The sequence below is a fragment of the Myodes glareolus genome, chromosome 7 (assembly GCF_982192425.1).
Source record: "Myodes glareolus chromosome 7, mMyoGla1.1, whole genome shotgun sequence".
Classification (NCBI taxonomy): domain Eukaryota; kingdom Metazoa; phylum Chordata; class Mammalia; order Rodentia; family Cricetidae; genus Myodes; species Myodes glareolus.
Genome location: NC_142032.1, coordinates 111,780,952 through 111,795,239, shown reverse-complemented (window position 1 = coordinate 111,795,239; position 14,288 = coordinate 111,780,952).

Here is a 14,288-nt window from a genome sequence, read left to right as displayed (position 1 = left end):
GCCTTAAGCTACTTGCAAGCATTAGGAAGAAACTCACATGCGTTTCTCTGAAAAAGAAGCAGTCTGTTCCAACACTTCAATTCACTGTGCGAAGTGAATGGAGTGTTGCCTCACTTTCTAGATGCTGTCCTTTCAGAGAAAATCACTTTCCTTTGAAAGTGCCTTAAGCTACTTGCAAACATTAGGAAGAAAATCACATGCGTTTCTCTGAAAGAGAAGCAGTCTGTTCCAACACTTCAATTCACTGTGTGAAGTGAATGGAGTGCTGCCTCACTTTCTAAATGCTGTCCTTTCAGAGAAAATCACTTTCCTTTGAAAGTGCCTTAAGCTACTTACAAGCATTCACCAGAAACTCACATGCATTTCTCTGAAAGAGAAGCACTCTGTTCCAACACTTCAATTCACTGTGCGAAGTGAATGGAGTGTTGCTTCACTTTCTAAATGCTGTCCTTTCAGAGAAAATCACTTTCCTTTGAAAGTGCCTTAAGCTACTTACAAGCATTCACCAGAAACTCACATGCGTTTCTCTGAAATAGAAGCAGTCGGTTCCAACACTTCCATTCACTGTGCGAAGTGAATGGAGTGTTGCTTCACGTTCTAAATGCTGTCCTTTCAGAGAAAAACACTTTCCTTTGAAAGTGCCTTAAGCTACTTGCAAGCATTAGGAAGAAACTCACATGCATTTCTCTGAAAGAGAAGCAGTCTGTTCCAACACTTCAATTCACTATGTGAAGTGAATGGAGTGTTGCCTCACTTTCTAAATGCTGTCCTTTCAGAGAAAATCACTTTACTTTGAAAGTGCCTTAAGCTACTTGCAAGCATTAGGAAGAAACTCACATGCGTTTCTCTGAAAGAGAAGCAGTCTGTTCCAACACTTCAATTCACTGTGTGAAGTGAATGGAGTGCTGCCTCACTTTCTAAATGCTGTCCTTTCAGAGAAAAACACTTTCCTTTGAAAGTGCCTTAAGCTACTTACAAGCATTCACCAGAAACTCACATGCATTTCTCTGAAAGAGAAGCAGTCTGTTCCAACACTTCAATTCACTGTTCAAAGTGAATGGAGTGTTGCTTCACTTTCTAAATGCTGTCCTTTCAGAGAAAATCACTTTCCTTTGAAATTGCCTTAAGCTACTTACAAGCATTCACCAGAAACTCACATGCGTTTCTCTGAAAGAGAAGCAGTCTGTTCCAACACTTCAATTCACTGTGCGAAGTGAATGGAGTGTTGCTTCACTTTGTAAATGCTGTCTTTTCAGAGAAAATCACTTTCCTTTGAAAGTGCCTTAAGCTACTTGCAAGCATTAGGAAGAAACTCACATGCGTTTCTCTGAAAGAGAAGCAGTCTGTTCCAACACTTCAATTCACTGTGCGAAGTGAATGGAGTGTTGCTTCACTTTCTAAATGCTGTCCTTTCTGAGAAAATCACTTTCCTTTGAAAGTGCCTTAAGCTACTTGCAAGCATTAGGAAGAAACACACATGCGTTTCTCTGAAAGAGAAGCAGTCTGTTCCAACACTTCAATTCACTGTGTGAAGTGAATGGAGTGTTGCCTCACTTTCTAAATGCTGTCATCTCAGAGAAAATCACTTTCCTTTGAAAGTGCCTTAAGCTACTTACAAGCATTCACCAGAAACTCACATGCGTTTCTCTGAAAGTGAAGCAGTCTGTTCCAACACTTCAATTCACTCTGCGAAGTGAATGGAGTGTTGCTTCACTTTCTAAATGCTGTCCTTTCAGAGAAAATCACTTTCCTTTGTAAGTGCCTTAAGCTACTTACAAGCATTCAACAGAAACTCACATGCATTTCTCTGAAAGAGAAGCAGTCTGTTCCAACACTTCAATTCACTGTGCGAAGTGAATGGAGTGTTGCTTCACTTTCTAAATGCTGTCCTTTCAGAGAAAATCACTTTCCTTTGAAAGTGCCTTAAGCTACTTGCAAGCATTAGGAAGAAACTCACATGCATTTCTCTGAAAGAGAAGCAGTCTGTTCCAACACTTCAATTCACTGTGCGAAGTGAATGGAGTGTTGCTTCACTTTCTAAATGCTGTCCTTTCTGAGAAAATCACTTTCCTTTGAAAGTGCCTTAAGCTACTTGCAAGCATTAGGAAGAAACACACATGCGTTTCTCTGAAATAGAAGCAGTCTGTTCCAACACTTCAATTCACTGTGTGAAGTGAATGGAGTGTTGCCTCACTTTCTAAATGCTGTCATCTCAGAGAAAATCACTTTCCTTTGAAAGTGCCTTAAGCTACTTACAAGCATTCAACAGAAACTCACATGCGTTTCTCTGAAAGTGAAGCAGTCTGTTCCAACACTTCAATTCACTCTGCGAAGTGAATGGAGTGTTGCTTCACTTTCTAAATGCTGTCCTTTCAGAGAAAATCACTTTCCTTTGAAAGTGCCTTAAGCTACTTACAAGCATTCAACAGAAACTCACATGCATTTCTCTGAAAGAGAAGCAGTCTGTTCCAACACTTCAATTCACTGTGCGAAGTGAATGGAGTGTTGCTTCCCTTTCTAAATTATGTCCTTTCAGAGAAAATCACTTTCCTTTGAAAGTGCCTTAAGCAACTTGCAAGCATTCACAAGAAACACTAATGCGTTTCTATGAAAGAGAAGCAGTCTGTTCCAACACTTCAATTCACTGCACGAAGTGAATGGAGTGTTGTTTCACTTTCTAAATGCTGTCCTTTCAGAGAAAATCACTTTCCTTTGAAAGTGCCTTAAGCTACTTGCAAGCATTAGGAAGAAACTCACATGCGTTTCTCTGAAAGAGAAGCAGTCTGTTCCAACACTTCAATTCACTGTGTGAAGTGAATGGAGTGTTGCCTCACTTTCTAAATGCTGTACTTTCAGAGAAAATCACTTTCCTTTGAAAGTGCCTTAAGCTACTTACAAGCATTCAACAGAAACTCACATGCATTACTCTGAAAGAGAAGCAGTCTGTTCCAACACTTCAATTCAATGTGCGAAGTGAAGGGAGTGTTGCTTCACTTTCTAAATGCTGTCCTTTCAGAGAAAGTCACTTTCCTTTGAAAGTGCCTTAAGCTACTTGCAAGCATTAGGAAGAAACTCACATGCGTTTCTCTGAAAGAAAAGCAGTCTGTTCCAACACTTCAATTCACTGTGTGAAGTGAATGGAGTGGTGCCTCACTTTCTAAATGCTGTACTATCAGAGAAAATCACTTTCCTTTGAAAGTGCCTTAAGCTACTTACAAGCATTCAACAGAAACTCACATGCATTACTCTGAAAGAGAAGCAGACTGTTCCAACACTTCAATTCACTGTGTGAAGTGAATGGAGTGTTGCCTCACTTTCTAAATGCTGTACTTTCAGAGAAAATCACTTTCCTTTGAAAGTGCCTTAAGCTACTTACAAGCATTCAACAGAAACTCACATGCATTTCTCTGAAAGAGAAGCAGTCTGTTCCAACACTTCAATTCACTGTGCGAAGTGAATGGAGTGTTGCTTCACTTTCTAAATTATGTCCTTTCAGAGAAAATCACTTTCCTTTGAAAGTGCCTTAAGCAACTTGCAAGCATTCACAAGAAACACTAATGCGTGTCTATGAAAGAGAAGCACTCTGTTCCAACACTTCAATTCACTGCACGAAGTGAATGGAGTGTTGCTTCACTTTCTAAATGCTGTCCTTTCAGAGAAAATCACTTTCCTTTGAAAGTGCCTTAAGCTTCTTACAAGCATTCACCAGAAACTCACATGAGTTTCACTGAAAGAGAATCACTCGGTTCCAACACTTCAATTCACTGTGCCAAGTGAATGGTGTGTTGCTTCACTTTCTAAATGCTGTCCTTTCAGAGAAAATCACTTTCCTTTGAAAGTGCCTTAAGCTAGTTGCAAGCATTAGGAAGAAACTCACATGCGTTTCTCTGAAAAAGAAGCAGTCTGTTCCAACACTTCAATTCACTGTGCGAAGTGAATGGAGTGTTGCCTCACTTTCTAGATGCTGTCCTTTCAGAGAAAATCACTTTCCTTTGAAAGTGCCTTAAGCTACTTGCAAACATTAGGAAGAAAATCACATGCGTTTCTCTGAAAGAGAAGCAGTCTGTTCCAACACTTCAATTCACTGTGTGAAGTGAATGGAGTGCTGCCTCACTTTCTAAATGCTGTCCTTTCAGAGAAAATCACTTTCCTTTGAAAGTGCCTTAAGCTACTTACAAGCATTCACCAGAAACTCACATGCATTTCTCTGAAAGAGAAGCACTCTGTTCCAACACTTCAATTCACTGTGCGAAGTGAATGGAGTGTTGCTTCACTTTCTAAATGCTGTCCTTTCAGAGAAAATCACTTTCCTTTGAAAGTGCCTTAAGCTACTTACAAGCATTCACCAGAAACTCACATGCGTTTCTCTGAAAGAGAAGCAGTCTGTTCCAACACTTCAATTCACTGTGCGAAGTGAATGGAGTGTTGCTTCACTTTCTAAATGCTGTCCTTTCAGAGAAAATCACTTTCCTTTGAAAGTGCCTTAAGCTACTTGCAAGCATTCACCAGAAACTCTCATGCGTTTCTCTGAAAGAGAAGCAGTCTGTTCCAACACTTCAATTCACTGTGCGAAGTGAATGGAGTGTTGCTTCACTTTCTAAATGCTGTCCTTTCTGAGAAAATCACTTTCCTTTGAAAGTGCCTTAAGCTACTTGCAAGCATTAGGAAGAAACTCACATGCGTTTCACTGAAAGAGAAGCAGTCTGTTCCAACACTTCAATTCACTGTGTGAAGTGAATGGAGTGTTGCCTCACTTTCTAAATGCTGTCATCTTAGAGAAAATCACTTTCCTTTGAGAGTGCCTTAAGCTACTTACAAGCATTCAACAGAAACTCACATGCGTTTCTCTGAAAGAGAAGCAGTCGGTTCCAACACTTCAATTCACTGTGCGAAGTGAATGGAATGTTGCCTCACTTTCTAAATGCTGTCCTTTCAGAGAAAATCACTTTCCTTTGAATGTGCCTTAAGCTACTTGCAAACATTAGGAAGAAACTCACATGCGTTTCTCTGAAAGAGAAGCAGTGTGTTCCAACACTTCAGTTCACTGTGTGAAGTGAATGGAGTGCTGCCTCACTTTCTAAATGCTGTCCTTTCAGAGAAAATCACTTTCCTTTGAAAGTGCCTTAAGCTACTTACAAGCATTCACCAGAAACTCACATGCATTTCTCTGAAAGAGAAGCAGTCTGTTCCAACACTTCAATTCACTGTTCGAAGTGAATGGAGTGTTGCTTCACTTTCTAAATGCTGTCCTTTCAGAGAAAATCACTTTCCTTTGAAAGTGCCTTAAGCTACTTACACGCATTCACCAGAAACTCACATGCGTTTCTCTGAAAGAGAAGCAGTCTGTTCCAACACTTCAATTCACTGTGCGAAGTGAATGGAGTGTTGCTTCACTTTGTAAATGCTGTCCTTTCAGAGAAAATCACTTTCCTTTGAAAGTGCCTTAATCTACTTACAAGCATTCACCAGAAACTCACATGCGTTTCTCTGAAAGAGAAGCAGTCTGTTCCAACACTTCAATTCACTGTGCGAAGTGAATGGAGTGTTGCTTCACTTTCTAAATGCTGTCCTTTCAGAGAAAATCACTTTCCTTTGAAAGTGCCTTAAGCTACTAGCACGCATTAGGAAGAAACTCACATGCGTTTCTCTGAAAGAGAAGCAGTCTGTTCCAACACTTCAATTCACTGTGTGAAGTGAATGGAGTGTTGCCTCACTTTCTAAATGCTGTCATCTTAGAGAAAATCACTTTCCATTGAAAGTGCCTTAAGCTACTTACAAGCATTCAACAGAAACTCACATGCGTTTCTCTGAAAGTGAAGCAGTCTGTTCCAACACTTCAATTCACTTTGCGAAGTGAATGGAGTGTTGCTTCACTTTCTAAATGCTGTCCTTTCAGAGAAAATCACTTTCCATTGAAAGTGCCTTAAGCTACTTACAAGCATTCAACAGAAACTCACATGCGTTTCTCTGAAAGAGAAGCAGTCTGTTCCAACACTTCAATTCACTGTGCGAAGTGAATGGAGTGTTGCTTCACTTTCTAAATTATGTCCTTTCAGAGAAAATCACTTTCCTTTGAAAGTGCCTTAAGCTACTTGCAAGCATTAGGAAGAAACTCACATGCGTTTCTCTGAAAGAGAAGAAGTCCGTTCCAACACTTCAATTCACTGTGCGAAGTGAATGGAGTGTTGCTTCACTTTCAAAATGCTGTCCTTTCAGAGAAAATCACTTTCCTTTGAAAGTGCCTTAAGCTACTTGCAAGCATTAGGAAGAAACTCACATGCATTTCTCTGAAAGAGATGCAGTCTGTTCCAACACTTCAATTCACTGTGCGAAGTGAATGGAGTGTTGCCTCACTTTCTAAATGCTGTCTTTTCAGAGAAAATTACTTTCCTTTGAAAGTGCCTTAAACTACTTTCAAGCATTCACAAAAAACTCACATGCGCTTCTCTGAAAGAGAAGCAGTCTGTTCCAACACTTCAATTCACTGTGCGAAGTGAATGGAGTGTTGCTTCACTTTCTAAATGCTGTCCTTTCAGAGAAAATCACTTTCCTTTGATAGTGCCTTTAGCTCCTTGCAAGCATTAGGAAGAAACTCACATGCGTTTCTCTGAAAGAGAAGCAGTCTGTTCCAACACTTCAATTCACTGTGTGAAGTGAATAGAGTGTTGCCTCACTTTCTAAATGCTGTGCTTTCAGAGAAAATCACTTTCCTTTGAAAGTGCCTTAAGCTACTTACAAGCATTTAACAGAAACTCACATGCGTTTTTCTGAAAGAGAAGCAGTCTGTTCCAATACTTCAATTCACTCTGGGAAGTGAATGGAGTGTTGCTTCACTTTCTAAATGCTGTCCTTTCAGAGAAAATCACTTTCCTTTGAAAGTGCCTTAAGCTACTTACAAGCTTTCAACAGAAACTCACATGCGTTTCTCTGAAAGAGAAGCAGTCTGTTCCAACACTTCAATTCAATGTGCGAAGTGAATGGAGTGTTGCTTCACTTTCTAAATGCTGTCCTTTCAGAGAAAATCACTTTCCTTTGAAAGTGCCTTAAGCTACTTGCAAGCATTAGGAAGAAACTCACATGCGTTTCTCTGAAAGAGAAGCAGTCTGTTCCAACACTTCAATTCACTGTGCGAAGTGAATGGAGTGTTGCCTCACTTTCTAAATGCTGTCCTTTCAGAGGAAATCACTTTCCTTTGAAAGTGCCTAAAGCTACTTGCAAGCATTAGGAAGAAACTCACATGTGTTTCTCTGAAAGAGAAGCAGTCTGTTCCAACACTTCAATTCACTGTGTGAAGTGAATGGAGTGTTGCCTCACTTTCTAAATGCTGTACTTTCAGAGAAAATCACTTTCCTTTGAAAGTGCCTTAAGCTACTTACAAGCATTCAACAGAAACTCACATACATTACTCTGAAAGAGAAGCAGTCTGTTCCAACACTTCAATTCACTGTTCGAAGTGAAGGGAGTGTTGCTTCACTTTCTAAATGCTGTCCTTTCAGAGAAAGTCACTTTCCTTTGAAAGTGCCTTAAGCTACTTGCAAGCATTAGGAAGAAACTCACATGCGTTTCTCTGAAAGAGAAGCAGTCTGTTCCAACACTTCAATTCACTGTGCGAAGTGAATGGAGTGTTGCCTCACTTTCTAAATGCTGTCCTTTCAGAGAAAATCACTTTCCTTTGAAAGTGCCTTAAGCTACTTGCAAGCATTAGGAAGAAACTCACATGTGTTTCTCTGAAAGAGAAGCAGTCTGTTCCAACACTTCAATTCACTGTGTGAAGTGAATGGAGTGTTGCCTCACTTTCTAAATGCTATACTTTCAGAGAAAATCACTTTCCTTTGAAAGTGCCTTAAGCTAATTACAAGCATTCAACAGAAACTCACATGCATTACTCTGAAAGAAAAGCAGTCTGTTCCAACACTTCAATTCACTGTGTGAAGTGAATGGAGTGCTGCCTCACTTTCTAAATGCTGTCCTTTAAGAGAAAATCACTTTCCTTTGAAAGTGCCTTAAGCTACTTACAAGCATTCACCAGAAACTCACATGCATTTCTCTGAAAGAGAAGCAGTCTGTTCCAACACTTCAATTCACTGTGCGAAGTGAATGGAGTGTTGCTTCACTTTCTAAATGCTGTCCTTTCTGAGAAAATCACTTTCCTTTGAAAGTGCCTTAAGCTACTTGCAAGCATTAGGAAGAAACACACATGCGTTTCTCTGAAAGAGAAGCAGTCTGTTCCAACACTTCAATTCACTGTGTGAAGTGAATGGAGTGTTGCCTCACTTTCTAAATGCTGTCATCTCAGAGAAAATCACTTTCCTTTGAAAGTGCCTTAAGCTACTTACAAGCATTCAACAGAAACTCACATGCGTTTCTCTGAAAGTGAAGCAGTCTGTTCCAACACTTCAATTCACTGTGCGAAGTGAATGGAGTGTTGCTTCCCTTTCTAAATTATGTCCTTTCAGAGAAAATCACTTTCCTTTGAAAGTGCCTTAAGCAACTTGCAAGCATTCACAAGAAACACTAATGCGTTTCTATGAAAGAGAAGCACTCTGTTCCAACACTTCAATTCACTGCACGAAGTGAATGGAGTGTTGCTTCACTTTCTAAATGCTGTCCTTTCAGAGAAAATCACTTTCCTTTGAAAGTGCCTTAAGCTACTTGCAAGCATTAGGAAGAAACTCACATGCATTTCTCTGAAAGAGATGCAGTCTGTTCCAACACTTCAATTCACTGTGCGAAGTGAATGGAGTGTTGCTTCACTTTCTAAATGTTGTCCTTTCAGAGAAAATCACTTTCCTTTGAAAGTGCCTTAAACTACTTTCAAGCATTCACAAAAAACTCACATGCGCTTCTCTGAAAGAGAAGCAGTCTGTTCCAACACTTCAATTCACTGTGCGAAGTGAATGGAGTGTTGCTTCACTTTCTAAATGCTGTCTTTTCAGAGAAAATCACTTTCCTTTGATAGTGCCTTAAGCTACTTGCAAGCATTAGGAAGAAACTCACATGCGTTTCTCTGAAAGAGAAGCAGTCTGTTCCAACACTTCAATTCACTGTGTGAAGTGAATAGAGTGTTGCCTCACTTTCTAAATGCTGTGCTTTCAGAGAAAATCACTTTCCTTTGAAAGTGCCTTAAGCTACTTACAAGCATTTAACAGAAACTCACATGCGTTTCTCTGAAAGAGAAGCAGTCTGTTCCAATACTTCAATTCACTCTGGGAAGTGAATGGAGTGTTGCTTCACTTTCTAAATGCTGTCCTTTCAGAGAAAATCACTTTCCTTTGAAAGTGCCTTAAGCTACTTACAAGCATTCAACAGAAACTCACATGCATTTCTCTGAAAGAGAAGCAGTCTGTTCCAACACTTCAATTCAATGTGCGAAGTGAATGGAGTGTTGCTTCACTTTCTAAATGCTGTCCTTTCAGAGAAAATCACTTTCCTTTGAAAGTGCCTTAAGCTACTTGCAAGCATTAGGAAGAAACTCACATGCGTTTCTCTGAAAGAGAAGCAGTCTGTTCCAACACTTCAATTCACTGTGCGAAGTGAATGGAGTGTTGCCTCACTTTCTAAATGCTGTCCTTTCAGAGAAAATCACTTTCCTTTGAAAGTGCCTTAAGCTACTTGCAAACATTAGGAAGAAACTCACATGCGTTTCTCTGAAAGAGAAGCAGTCTGTTCCAACACTTCAATTCACTGTGTGAAGTGAATGGAGTGCTGCCTCACTTTCTAAATGCTGTCCTTTCAGAGAAAATCACTTTCCTTTGAAAGTGCCTTAAGCTACTTACAAGCATTCACCAGAAACTCACATGCGTTTCTCTGAAAGAGAAGCAGTCTGTTCCAACACTTCAATTCACTGTGCAAAGTGAATGGAGTGTTGCTTCACTTCGTAAATGCTGTCCTTTCAGAGAAAATCACTTTCCTTTGAAAGTGCCTTAAGCTACTTACAAGCATTCACCAGAAACTCACATGCGTTTCTCTGAAAGAGAAGCAGTCTGTTCCAACACTTCAATTCACTGTGCGAAGTGAATGGAGTGTTGCTTCACTTTCTAAATGCTGTCCTTTCAGAGAAAATCACTTTCCTTTGAAAGTGCCTTAAGCTACTTGCAAGCATTAGGAAGAAACTCACATGCGTTTCTCTGAAAGAGAAGCAGTCTGTTCCAACACTTCAATTCACTGTGTGAAGTGAATGGAGTGTTGCCTCACTTTCTAAATGCTGTCATCTTAGAGAAAATCACTTTCCTTTGAGAGTGCCTTAAGCTACTTACAAGCATTCAACAGAAACTCACATGCGTTTCTCTGAAAGTGAAGCAGTCTGTTCCAACACTTCAATTCACTGTGCGAAGTGAATGGAGTGTTGCTTCACTTTCTAAATGCTGTCCTTTCAGAGAAAATCACTTTCCATTGAAAGTGCCTTAAGCCACTTACAAGCATTCAACAAAAACTCACATGCATTTCTCTGAAAGAGAAGCAGTCTGTTCCAACACTTCAATTCACTGTGCAAAGTGAATGGAGTGTTGCTTCACTTTCTAAATTATGTCCTTTCAGAGAAAATCACTATCCTTTGAAAGTGCCTTAAGCAACTTGCAAGCATTCACAAGAAACACTAATGAGTTTCTATGAAAGAGAAGCACTCTATTCCAACACTTCAATTCACTGCACGAAGTGAATGGAGTGTTGCTTCACTTTCTAAATGCTGTCCTTTCAGAGAAAATCACTTTCCTTTGAAAGTGCCTTGAGCTTCTTACAAGCATTCACCAGAAACTCACATGCGTTTCTCTGAAAGAGAAGCAGTCTGTTCCAACACTTCAATTCACTGTGCGAAGTGAACGGAGTGTTGCTTCATTTTTTAAATGCTGTCCTTTCAGAGAAAATCACTTTCCTTTGAAAGTGCCTTAAGCTACTTGCAAGCATTAGGAAGAAACTCACATGCATTTCTCTGAAAGAGAAGCAGTCTGTTCCAACACTTCAATTCACTGTGTGAAGTGAATAGAGTGTTGCCTCACTTTCTAAATGCTGTGCTCTCAGAGAAAATCACTTTCCTTTGAAAGTGCCCTAAGCTACTTACAAGCATTCAACAGAAACTCACATGCGTTTCTCTGAAAGAGAAGCAGTCTGTTCCAACACTTCAATTCAATGTGCGAAGTGAATGGAGTGTTGCTTCACTTTCTAAATGCTGTCCTTTCAGAGAAAATCACTTTCCTTTGAAAGTGCCTTAAGCTACTTGCAAGCATTAGGAAGAAACTCACATGCGTTTCTCTGAAAGAGAAGCAGTCTGTTCCAACACTTCAATTCACTGTGCGAAGTGAATGGAATGTTGCCTCACTTTCTAAATGCTGTCCTTTCAGAGAAAATCACTTTCCTTTGAAAGTGCCTTAAGCTACTTGCAAACATTAGGAAGAAACTCACATGCGTTTCTCTGAAAGAGAAGCAGTCTGTTCCAACACTTCAGTTCACTGTGTGAAGTGAATGGAGTGCTGCCTCACTTTGTAAATGCTGTCCTTTCAGAGAAAATCACTTTCCTTTGAAAGTGCCTTAAGCTACTTACAAGCATTCACCAGAAACTCACATGCATTTCTCTTAAAGAGAAGCAGTCTGTTCCAACACTTCAATTCACTGTTCGAAGTGAATGGAGTGTTGCTTCACTTTCTAAATGCTGTCCTTTCAGAGAAAATCACTTTCCTTTGAAAGTGCCTTAAGCTACTTACAAGCATTCACCAGAAACTCACATGTGTTTCTCTGAAAGAGAAGCAGTCTGTTCCAACACTTCAATTCACTGTGCGAAGTGAATGGAGTGTTGCTTCACTTTCTAAATGCTGTCCTTTCAGAGAAAATCACTTTCCTTTGAAAGTGCCTTAATCTACTTACAAGCATTCACCAGAAACTCACATGCGTTTCTCTGAAAGAGAAGCAGTCTGTTCCAACACTTCAATTCACTGTGCGAAGTGAATGGAGTGTTGCTTCACTTTCTAAATGCTGTCCTTTCTGAGAAAATCACTTTCCTTTGAAAGTGCCTTAAGCTACTTGCAAGCATTAGGAAGAAACTCACATGCGTTTCTCTGAAAGAGAAGCAGTCTGTTCCAACACTTCAATTCACTGTGTGAAGTGAATGGAGTGTTGCCTCACTTTCTAAATGCTGTCATCTTAGAGAAAATCACTTTCCTTTGAAAGTGCCTTAAGCTACTTACAAGCATTCAACAGAAACTCACATGCGTTTCTCTGAAAGTGAAGCAGTCTGTTCCAACACTTCAATTCACTGTGCGAAGTGAATGGAGTGTTGCTTCACTTTCTAAATGCTGTCCTTTCAGAGAAAATCACTTTCCATTGAAAGTGCCTTAAGCTACTTACAAGCATTCAACAGAAACTCACATGCATTTCTCTGAAAGAGAAGCAGTCTGTTCCAACACTTCAATTCACTGTGCGAAGTGAATGGAGTGTTGCTTCACTTTCTAAATTATGTCCTTTCAGAGAAAATCACTATCCTTTGAAAGTGCCTTATGCAACTTGCAAGCATTCACAAGAAACACTAATGCGTTTCTATGAAAGAGAAGCACTCTATTCCAACACTTCAATTCACTGCACGAAGTGAATGGAGTGTTGCCTCACTTTCTAAATGCTGTGCTCTCAGAGAAAATCACTTTCCTTTGAAAGTGCCTTAAGCTACTTACAAGCATTTAACAGAAACTCACATGCGTTTCTCTGAAAGAGAAGCAGTCTGTTCCAATACTTCAATTCACTCTGCGAAGTGAATGGAGTATTGCTTCACTTTCGAAATGCTGTCCTTTCTGAGAAAATCACTTTCCTTTGAAAGTGCCTTAAGATACTTACAAGCATTCAACAGAAACTCACATGCGTTTCTCTGAAAGAGAAGCAGTCTGTTCCAACACTTCAATTCAATGTGCGAAGTGAATGGAGTGTTGCTTCACTTTCTAAATGCTGTCCTTTCTGAGAAAATCACTTTCCTTTGAAAGTGCCTTAAGCTACTTGCAAGCATTAGGAAGAAACTCACATGCGTTTCTCTGAAAGAGAAGCAGTCTGTTCCAACACTTCAATTCACTGTGTGAAGTGAATGGAGTGTTGCCTCACTTTCTAAATGCTGTCATCTTAGAGAAAATCAGTTTCCTTTGAAAGTGCCTTAAGCTACTTACAAGCATTCAACAGAAACTCACATGCGTTTCTCTGAAAGTGAAGCAGTCTGTTCCAAAACTTCAATTCACTGTGCGAAGTGAATGGAGTGTTGCTTCACTTTCTAAATGCTGTCCTTTCAGAGAAAATCACTTTCCATTGAAAGTGCCTTAAGCTACTTACAAACATTCAACAGAAACTCACATGCATTTCTCTGAAAGAGAAGCAGTCTGTTCCAACACTTCAATTCACTGTGCGAAGTGAATGGAGTGTTGCTTCACTTTCTAAATTATGTCCTTTCAGAGAAAATCACTATCCTTTGAAAGTGCCTTAAGCAACTTGCAAGCATTCACAAGAAACACTAATGCGTTTCTATGAAAGAGAAGCACTCTATTCCAACACTTCAATTCACTGCACGAAGTGAATGGAGTGTTGCTTCACTTTCTAAATGCTGTCCTTTCAGAGAAAATCACTTTCCTTTGAAAGTGCCTTGAGCTTCTTACAAGCATTCACCAGAAACTCACATGCGTTTCTCTGAAAGAGAAGCAGTCGGTTCCAACACTTCAATTCACTGTGCGAAGTGAACGGAGTGTTGCTTCATTTTCTAAATGCTGTCCTTTCAGAGAAAATCACTTTCCTTTGAAAGTGCCTTAAGCTACTTGCAAGCATTAGGAAGAAACTCACATGCATTTCTCTGAAAGAGAAGCAGTCTGTTCCAACACTTCAATTCACTGTGTGAAGTGAATAGAGTGTTGCCTCACTTTCTAAATGCTGTGCTCTCAGAGAAAATCACTTTCCTTTGAAAGTGCCTTAAGCTACTTGCAAGCATTTAACAGAAACTCACATGCGTTTCTCTGAAAGAGAAGCAGTCTGTTCCAATGCTTCAATTCACTCTGCGAAGTGAATGGAGTATTGCTTCACTTTCAAAATGCTGTCCTTTCAGAGAAAATCACTTTCCTTTGAAAGTGCCTTAAGATACTTACAAGCATTCAACAGAAACTCACATGCGTTTCTCTGAAAGAGAAGCAGTCTGTTCCAACACTTCAATTCAATGTGCGAAGTGAATGGAGTGTTGCTTCACTCTCTAAATGCTGTCCTTTCAGAGAAAATCACTTTCCTTTGAAAGTGCATTAAGCTACTTGCAAGCATTAGGAAGAAACTCACATGCGTTTCTC